This window comes from Eptatretus burgeri, chromosome 2 (assembly GCF_056783735.1).
Source record: "Eptatretus burgeri isolate ZD-2024b chromosome 2, Ebu_testis_v1, whole genome shotgun sequence".
Lineage (NCBI taxonomy): Eukaryota > Metazoa > Chordata > Myxini > Myxiniformes > Myxinidae > Eptatretus > Eptatretus burgeri.
The window spans coordinates 107,182,463-107,192,434 of record NC_140962.1 but is presented as its reverse complement, the minus strand read 5'-3'; the positions used below and the strand labels follow the sequence as shown (position 1 = coordinate 107,192,434).

At 41.1% G+C, this 9,972-nt stretch overlaps 1 protein-coding gene and 1 pseudogene across 11 annotated transcripts in view; one reads left to right on the top strand and one right to left on the bottom strand.

Moving 5' to 3' along the window:
- The window catches only part of LOC147032758 (uncharacterized), a 10,288-nt pseudogene extending 344 nt beyond the window's left edge, over positions 1 to 9,944 (top strand).
- SBF1 (SET binding factor 1) overlaps positions 1 to 9,972 on the bottom strand; it is a 412,273-nt gene that overhangs the window by 83,753 nt on the left and 318,548 nt on the right. The window lies entirely within an intron of this gene.

Genomic DNA, 9,972 nt, shown 5'->3' with positions numbered 1-9,972 from the left:
AGTCTTGCTCTGCAGATGTGAAACTTGGATTCTGACAAAGGATCGGAGACAGAGACTTAACCCCTTCAGCAGCAGGTCTCTTCAGATAATCCTTGGCTCTCTTTTTTCCAACAAGTTTGTGTCCAACGAGCAGTTGCTGAGAGAGACTCAGATGAGATTCGTTACCTGCATAGTCCATGAGCATCAGCTGCGGCTGTATGGACATGTCTTGTTTTCTTGATGCTGATCCTGCTCACCAGATTCTCTCAGCAAGGGAGCCTCGTGAGTGTGGGAGGCCAGCGGGCCAACCACATGCCCCGTGGTTGCAGCAGGCTGATCGTTATATCAAGGAGATTGGGATGGGCCAGGCATCTGCCTGGGGGTTGGCCAGACAAAGGACCCTGGAGTCCTGGCGGAAAGTGAATGCTGTGACGCGCTGCTCCGGCACATGCTCCCATACCTGACCTAATCTGACCTGACTTGTGTCATAAACAGCTGTCATAGCTGTCACTTTTGTCACAAACAGCTGTCATAATTTTACAAATGTGATCCTCCTTTTTATTTTCAGGTCTCCAAAAGAAAGGTTTTAATTTTTTTCAAATCAGTTTGCACAATGTCGAACAATTTCTCTGTGCCCCAGTGGACGCTCATCTTAGAGACTTTTTACGTGACAAAGTTACATGTTTCACAACAAAGGCAGTTCGGTAGGATCTATCCAAATGCAAGAATTCCACGATAAGAAACCATCAAATGTATTGTTGAACCATTTAGAGACACTGGACGTGTGAAAGAAAAAATTGAAGGACACATTGGCTAAAAACCTTCAGTAAGAACACCCGATAAGATAGAGGCTGGATTTAAGATAAGCTTTGCAGGCTTCTCCGAAAAAGTCGACATTCTGATTTGCACAGCTTGTGGAAAGTTCTCATACAACTTTTATTAGAATCACACACAATGATCTGAAACTGTACCTGCACAGCATACAGTTGCTGCAGCACGAGACCGGAATAAATAAGAGGGAGAGGTTCGAATTTTGCACCGCCATGTCCAGCGAATCGAAGACGACCAGGATTTTTAGGACATCTTCTTTAGTGATAAGGCACATTTCTGTCTCAGTGGCCATGTGAACAAAAAGAACATGCGATGTTGGGAAGGACACCAACCGCACAAACATATGAAGCACCCAGTTTTTGTAGCAAAAGTAACGATTTGTTGTGCCAACGGAACTAGCGGTATAAAAGGACCATTCTTCTTTGGGAACGAAGCCGGACAAACAGTGACAGTGAACACATAGTTATGTGGACATGTTGCAGAAAAGATTCCTTCTGCTATTGAGGAGACAAGACATCACTACAAAGTCAGTCATCTTCCAGCAAGACGGTGTACCACAGCAGATGTCTAAATGTGTTTTGTAGTTTTTGAGACGATATCTCCCATGTGATCGACTCATTTTTTGATTGATGGACAACCCATGGCCTACCTACTCCCCAGATCTGTCTCCTCCCAACTACTAGCTTTTGGGATCCCTCAAAGCTAAAGTATAAGAAAACAACCCACACACATTGCAGGAGTTTAAAAATTACATCAGAGAGTAAGTCAGACACACACCAGCTACAGTTCTCAGGCAAGTTATCGCCAACTTCAGTGTCCATGTGGCAGCTGTTATCCAGAGATGCAGTGATTGGATTGAGTACTTCATCAACAACTAATATTATCACTCATTTCTGCTTGATGAAGTATTTTTTCATTATAATTCACAAAAATTTAACTAGACCTGTACATTATTAGAAAAAAAAAATTGATCAAAAAAATAATTGTTGCAGTTTAAAAAACAAGCTCGAATGAGATAAGATCCTCGTCCTCTTAATGATGACGTCATAAAAACGAATATGACGTCATTGTGATGTATCAGGTTTGCGATAAATTATCTGTGGGAATGCCAGGCTTGATTCCCGCAAAGAAAATTCAAACAGCTTGCCTAGTTTCGGAGATAATGGTATAGGCGATTTCCATTAGCGGCGATATTATGACGTTAACTTTTTTATTGGAAGAATTTCCAAAATCGGAGATGGTTACTGCCTGCGCGTGGGCTTTCTGCATATACATGGCAAGTTTCACGAAGATCCGATGAAAACTCTGGGTTGTGAAACAAAAAATGTCAAAAAATAGGAATGACGTCATAAAAAATTTATATGACGTCATAGTGATGCATCATATGTGCGGTAATTAATCTCTGCTAATGCCCTGTTCGATTCCCACAAATATAACATCAAAAAGCTTGCCTCGTTTCAGAGATAATTTTATATGCAATTTCCATTAGCGGAGATATTTTGACGTCATGACCTTTTTTTCGAGGAGGAATTTTCAAAATCGGAAATGGTTACTGTCTGCGCAGGGTATTTTTACATATATATGCCAAGTTTCAGGAAGTTTCGATGAAAACTGTAGGCTGTGAAACAAACTAGTTTCGGAGATAATGGTATCGGCGATTTCCATTAGCGACGATATTATGACGTTAACTTTTTTATTGGAAGAATTTCCAAAATCGGAGATGGTTACTGCCTGTGCGTGGGCTTTCTGCATATACATGGCAAGTTTCACGAAGATCCGATGAAAACTCTGGGTTGTGAAACAAAAAATGTCAAAAAATAGGAATGACATCATAAAAATTGATATGATGTCATAGTGATGTATCATATGTGCGGTAATTCATCTCTGCTAATGCCCTGTTCGATTCCCGCAAACAGAATTCAAAAAGCTTGCCCAGTTTGAGATAATTTTTAGGCGATTTGCATTAGCGAAGATATTTTGATGTCATAACTTTTTATCTTGGAGGAATTTTCAAAATCGGAGATGGTTACTGTCTGCGCAGGGTATTTTTACATATATATGCCAAGTTTCAGGAAGTTTCGATGAAAACTGTAGGCTGTGAAACAAACAAACAAAAAAATGTCAAAAAATAGGAATGACGTCATAAAAATTGATATGACGTCATAGTGTTGTATCACATGTGCGGTAATTAATTTCTGCAAATGCCCTGTTCGATTCCCGCAAACAGAATTCAAAAAGCCTGCCTGGTTTCGGAGATAATTTTTTGGCGATTTCCATTAGCGGAGATATTTTGACGTCATAGCTTTTTTTCTAGGGGTAATTTTCAAAATCGGAGATCGTTACTGCCTGCGCAGGGTATTTTTACATATATATGCCAAGTTTCAGGAAGTTTCGATGAAAACTGTAGGCTGTGAAACAAAAAGGTCCACAAGAACAACGTGAGTAAGACTTAGAGATCCTCCACGAGGATCTAAAAAACGCCCCATTGTATACAGAAGATTGTTACATGGTATTCAGAAGATACCGTGGTACAGTGTATATATAACTATCCTGTACAAGTGTACAGTGTATATATCCCAGAAGTAACTAAATCTCTCGCACCCTGGCGACCTATCCACATTGGTTAATTAAAGACTAACTAAGACATTACAACTTGTAACTGTTTTATACCACAACTTAAATATTAGAATAAAAATCTCAAAATCAGGTTCACTTTGTATTTTTGTTCAAATTATCTGGAGATTAGCAAACCAGTACATCTTTGAGAAGCTTATGGCATCAGGAATATGAAAATCAATGTTTACATTTGCACAGATCCCTGTATAGCCGCCATTTTGGATTTTCAAAATGGTCACTGTGGAGGAAATAATTATCTTAATGTATTCTAAATTGTAATTGTGCTGGTGTTTTAAAAAATATAAATGTATGCTATAAGTCGAATGCTTCAACTGTGTTCCTTCCCTTTGTCCAAGAGTCCTTTGCTTTAAATGTTGATAAAAATGTGTTGTTGTGGAGCGGTGTGACCTGGGCTGATAACAGTGCTTCTCACCTCGAAGACACGTATGCAGTTGGAGTTAACAACCCCCTCCACTCTCCCATGAAAGTATAAATGCCTTGAAATGTAATCTTGTTTTAAGGCCCGGTGACACCTTGACGTTTTCGCCAACGTATGCCGATTTTTGAATTTTTTTTCTAAAACGCTGGCACACGTTGAATACGTTATGGGTAAGTTTTGATAACATTGAGAGCACGCTGAAAAACACTGCCATACGTCGTTGTACGTTGGCTTTAAACGTTGTACTTTTTGGTTGTCCTCAAATTTTTTCATGCTTGAAATTTCACGACGTATGCCGGCGTATGACTCACACGTTCCGCTACGCTGGCCACAAGTTGTATGCACGGTCTGCGATCGTTGACAGACGTCAACACATGCTACTTGTAAGTTAATCATAAGTTGAGACACGCCGAGGTAATGTTTAGCGTACCCGAAACTTATTTCTACTCTATGATTAACGTGTTGTTGGCACGTTACGCGATCGTTGCCACACATCGACAGACGTTACTTTTAAGTTACTCATAGGCTGAAAGACGTCGGTATAATGGATCGTCCTTGCGTCAGCGTCCACGGCCACGGCCAGGACACTTATTTGCAGCATTCTTCAAACTTTTCTTCGGCATGACGAGGATGTTCACACTTCGATGTCTAGCTTGGCTATGATTCCAATTGTCCATCGGCAGCGTCTATTTAAAATAGTCGAGTTTGAGCGTTTTAACACGTTCAGAAGAAACGCTTCAAATTTCAAAACCCCAGCGTCAAAAAACAAAGGCGAGTGACAGCAATTTAAATCGTTCATTGTAAACAATGAAAATAGCTGAGTGGTACCGTTTAAAAGTCGTTGAGTGTAAAAAAATCCAATTGTTGAGCGCAAGCGTCTACTTTCAATAGTGGAGATGCAGCCATTTAAATCGTTGAGTGGCAGCCTATGAATAGCAAACCCCACGTCACCGGCAAAGATAAACTGCCGCACGATATGGATAAGTTAGGCTATCGTTGGGCATAGTTTGTGAACGCCGGCTTCACGATAATTATTCGTTGGTATATCATATCTATAAGTAATCAAAGTGCTCTATGCACATTATTAGTTCATTGTGCATTTGTCCAACCCGTTATGAATAGACCTAAATCGTAAAAACAAGCTATAGCTCATTGTTGAAAAAGCCCCATAAAAAATTAGCCGCGAAGAACGTCGAACAATGGTGAAAAGATGTCTCCTACCCGTGGACACGCGGACGCAAGGACGATCCATCATAACCCACACCCTCCCCCTCACACTCACCTACTACTGCCAACATGAACAAACTACTACTAATACTAATACTAATACTGATACTGATACTGTTACTGCTGACATGGACATCGACTCAAAAAGGACTCAAAAACACTGTTGGGTTCCCCTTTTATGAGCAGCATTTTTATATACCAACTCCCAAAACCGCTGGGAACACGTCTTTATATGGCAGTTGTAAGCTTGAAACACGTTCATTTTTTTTTTTGTCGAGCGGAAGACGTCATTGGAATATGTCTACATACGTCGATGTGTGTTGGGACTATGTAAAGAATTGGTTCAAAGCACATCAAACATAAGTTAGAAATAAGTTTCGCGTAAAAAAGACATTACCGCGACGTGTTTCGACTTATGAGTAGCTTATAAGTAGCCTTTGTGGACGTGTGTAAGCGTCCACATATCGTGTGTAAAACTTATCCCCATCGCATGCGGAACGTGTGTCATACGCCGAGTACGTCCAAAAATTTTGAACATGTTTAAAATTTCTTGACGTACTCTACTTACTACGACGTAAGATAGCGTACTTTAGCGTTCTACTCACGGATACTAAACTTACTCATACCGTATTTGACGTGCCCCAACGTTTTATACACATTTTTCTTAGGTCGGCATACGCTGGCAAGATCGCCAAGGTGTGACCGCGATGTTGTCACTTCCATTTCTACGGCAGTTATGATTCGAATCGTTGTGCGTCAGCCTTTTAATAGGCTACGTCACGACATCGTCGGCGATGCATGCAACGCGCTATGCCTAAGTTAGACTATCGTTGGGCATCGGTTGTGTAGGCCGACAACAGGTTCAGCATTCGTTGGTACAAGTTATCTATAACACAACGAAACGTTCTGTGTCCGTTACCAATGCGTTATACATAAGACCAAGTCGCTATGAATACGTCCGAATCTTAAAAAAAAAAACATCAAAAGTTCAACGTAAGCCAGCGTTTTACATAAATTTTAATACGTTGCCATCACTGGCTAAAACGTCAAGGTGTGACCGGGCCTTTAGTGCAAGCACGTGTGATGTATGGCATCTCAGTGGCTTGTACTCCTTGGGACTGACCAAGTACCAAGTAATAATAAAACTCTCTGATGTAATGTACTTAAGCTGTGGAAGTGAATTAATCAGGTTGGTTTAATGGTTAACTAAAAAGTAAGATAAATAAAATAGAATCAAATAATATTGCAACAAATGGGGGTTCTGTTTGTTCATTGTGTGAAGTGTATGAGGGATACATTTAAAACTGAATCGGCTAGACGTTAAGCCCTGCAAGTTAAATAAGATTCCACAATCAACCAGCAAGAATTCCACAAAGATCACTACGAGGTTCAAGGTGAAAAATCCACATCACCTCAGCACCAGCACCAGCACCTCAGCACCTTTCACTAAGCAGTGCATAAAATAAGAATTTCCGAATATCTCAGCTTGTAATTAACATCGAAACTTCATTCTAAATGCTAACCCTTTGTTTCCAGGCCTAAAGAATCCAAAAGCTTATGTCAAATTAGTGATTATGAACATCAAAAACCAAGAAATGAAGAAGTTTGTGAAATTATGTTTGGACTTTCATGAAAAAAAAAAAGTACATTCAAATTGTTGGCAGTGACACTACATATGTATAGACGTATTTCCGATCTCATTTTGACACATCATTCCACATCATCATCACTCTCTGTGTCATATTCAATATTACAGTCTGCATCGTTTTCGCATTCTGTGCCACACAATCATAGTTCTTCTGGCGGCAATTGCAGCAGTGTGTGCAAGTCCTGATGCTACGATAATTTTGCAGTATTTTTACAGTAGTTTTGCAATATTTAATTTTATACTGTAAAAATTTGTTAACACAACTCGTACACAATTATCTTGGTCTTGGTTAATATAGTGATGGCTTTCTTTCTTTTTAGTGCCCGAGTCATTATGAGTGAATACGCGGGAACCAGCAAGTAGAGATCGTTCAAGTCTTCCATGGACACTGCAGACTGGAAGCAGTGCATTCTTTTTAAGGAGTTCACTGCCAGCAAAGGAACACTTGTTCAACATCCCAGAACAGAATCATACCAGAAACTACTTGATGTCGTGGAAGAAAGATCCAACTTACAGGATGGAAAATACGTTGACATCCAAAGACACCTCAAAGACTTTACCAAAGAATGATTGATTGAAAGGAAATATTGATTATTCTGATGCCACAAATCAAATATCCATACAGCGAGCGAGAGACTGCTTGCAGCAAACCATGTCTACAGAAACCTATGCTGTGAATAAACGTGGGCATAAAAGAACAAGCTCTGAAATCCAGCAATCAGCACCTTTCACTAGATCTGTGACAGAACCATTGACAAGGGATCACTGCTTCTTACAGTATGTCAAGAAGATGATGACCAGCGTCTCTTCACCGTACGAACTGAAAACGTGGGGAAGGCACTTAGATGAGCTGTGGAAATTTCCCAAGATCCAGTATCGATGACAAGACCAAGCAATGCACTCTCACAAAGTGATGCCCAGCAATAGATGTAAGATACCACAAACCATGCTGGACATGACATGTGTTCCGTGTCTTGAGGGATGATGCCAGCAACCGGACCAAGTCTACAAAGAAAGGCCTACCAAAGCAAGTACCATGCTTGATTGAGCTGATCAATCTCATTGAATATCAAATCCAAAATGAGGCTCATCTACCCATGGATGCAATCGAAACTAGAGTAATTCAACTGCGCGCAGTCGACGGGTATGCCTCGGCTCTCCCGCACAAACACTTGAGTACTGACATATTTGACCCTTGACCTTTCTCATATCTGGCCCAAAATCTAATCAGTTAATTGCCCTGTCTAACTTTACCTTTGTACCAAGTTTGATGAAATTCTGTCTAATATTTATTGAGTTATGGCGTAAACAGTAAAATTTCAGAGTTTGACCTTGACCTTTGATCCTTGACCTTTATCACATCTGGCCAAAAATCTAATCACTTAATTGCCCCGTCTTACTTTACCTTTTTACCAAGTTTGATGAAATTCTACAATTTGCTTCTTGAGTTATCGGGTAAACGAAAATTCGGACGGACAGACGGAAACGTAATGCCTCTGGCACCCTTGGTGCAGAGGCATAAAAAACCTACTTTACTATGCTTGGTGGTCGTGATGAGGAACAGAAACACACTCTGACACCGACACGATAGTGGCGATTGGACAAAATTCTTGCAGAATTACCAAGTGTGAAGTTAGTGAGGCAGAAAGAGAGAGAAGAAAACCATCTGTTCTTTACTGTCCTGAATCCTGCGAAGAAAATATGGTCTACACTTCCTTGATGCAAGATGCCCCAAGTGAAATGGACAACACAATGATGAAATACAAGACAGCTAAGCTAATACGCAACGGCATTGCCAATTTAATTGAGGAGAAGGAAACACACAATTACAGTATGCAGCACAAGAAAGGATGTCCCGACCAAGCTGTAGAGCCTTATATGGTGGATTTTGGTGGGATCTGAGGAGGAGCTGCAAACTGAGATGAGGAGCAGGACAGTTGGCATGTCAGCATTGACCATAAGTCACAATATCATGTATCCTTTCAAGACCAGGAGACAATTGCACAACATGCCCAAGAAAGCCACCGACACATTTTGGACACCACACACACGAGAAAACCCACAGATTGTAGGGTTGGCACTCACTGTACATCATGACATCAGGAACAAGGGCGTTGATGGACCTCATCCATATACAGAACTATTGCGTATCATGCAGCCATGCCTTGCTCCTAGAAACAGCAATTGCCAACGCTGTTGTGGAAAACACAAAACAATTTGAGGGATTGTATGGACCACCTTTCCTCAAGAAAGGTACATTTGTCTTCTTCGCTGTTGACAATACAGATTTTGCAGAGGACACTGTGGATGGCAAAGACACCACACATGGCACAATCACCGCAGTGTATCAGAAGGCAGATGTATCTGCAGATGCAATCAAACCCAATTTGGAAGTTAGTGAGGCAAAAAAACCTGTCAGTTGTCCCTTATCATGTACCCATTGAGCCTTGTAGCAAACCAAAACTTGGCCCAGTCAACAGAGCAAAGTAATTCAAGGCATGTTCCATAGGTGTTGCTGAATCCTATAAACTAACCAATCTTGGTTGGATGATTGTATCTGCTTTGTCTAGATCAACTGACAGTGAATCACAAAGCAGTATCCCAGGTTGGGCAGGCTACAAATCACTTGTGTCATCCAGTCAGTCACTGACTCAAGTTGGTGCCTTGCCTCTACTCCCAGAGGCCACACATGAGTGGTCTCCCATGCTGACTGTGATGTTGGAAGCATCTCAGTTGAAGAGCTTGGAAGTTGGTGAAAACCACCCAACTGTCATAACCTTTGACAGAGCCCTGTGTAAGAGAAGGCAGTACAGTTGCTAGATGCAAGACCTAACTTGAAAAGAGAAGTTGTTCTGAGACTTGGGGAGCTGCATACTGTGATGGCTACACTGCGGGCACTCGGAGCTTCAATAGAAATTCTGGCATAGATGCTGCATGAATTGAGGCAGATGTATATGGGCCTGCTACAATGAGCCAGAACCTCAAGTGCAGCCACCACAAGAGAGCACTCCGTGCAAACGTCCACACTTACATGGCTCTGTATGAACTTGCTCTAGAACAGTTCTTCATAGAGATGCCACAACTAAAATAAATCTGTTTGAAACCAGCAAATTAATTGGAGGAAGTCTGCAGAAACAGCTTCTGCGGCAAGTGATGGAGCAGAATGCATCAGAATTGCAAACACTCACCTGCTTCAAGTCTTGACCCACTGAGATGTCATTCAAGAGCTGAA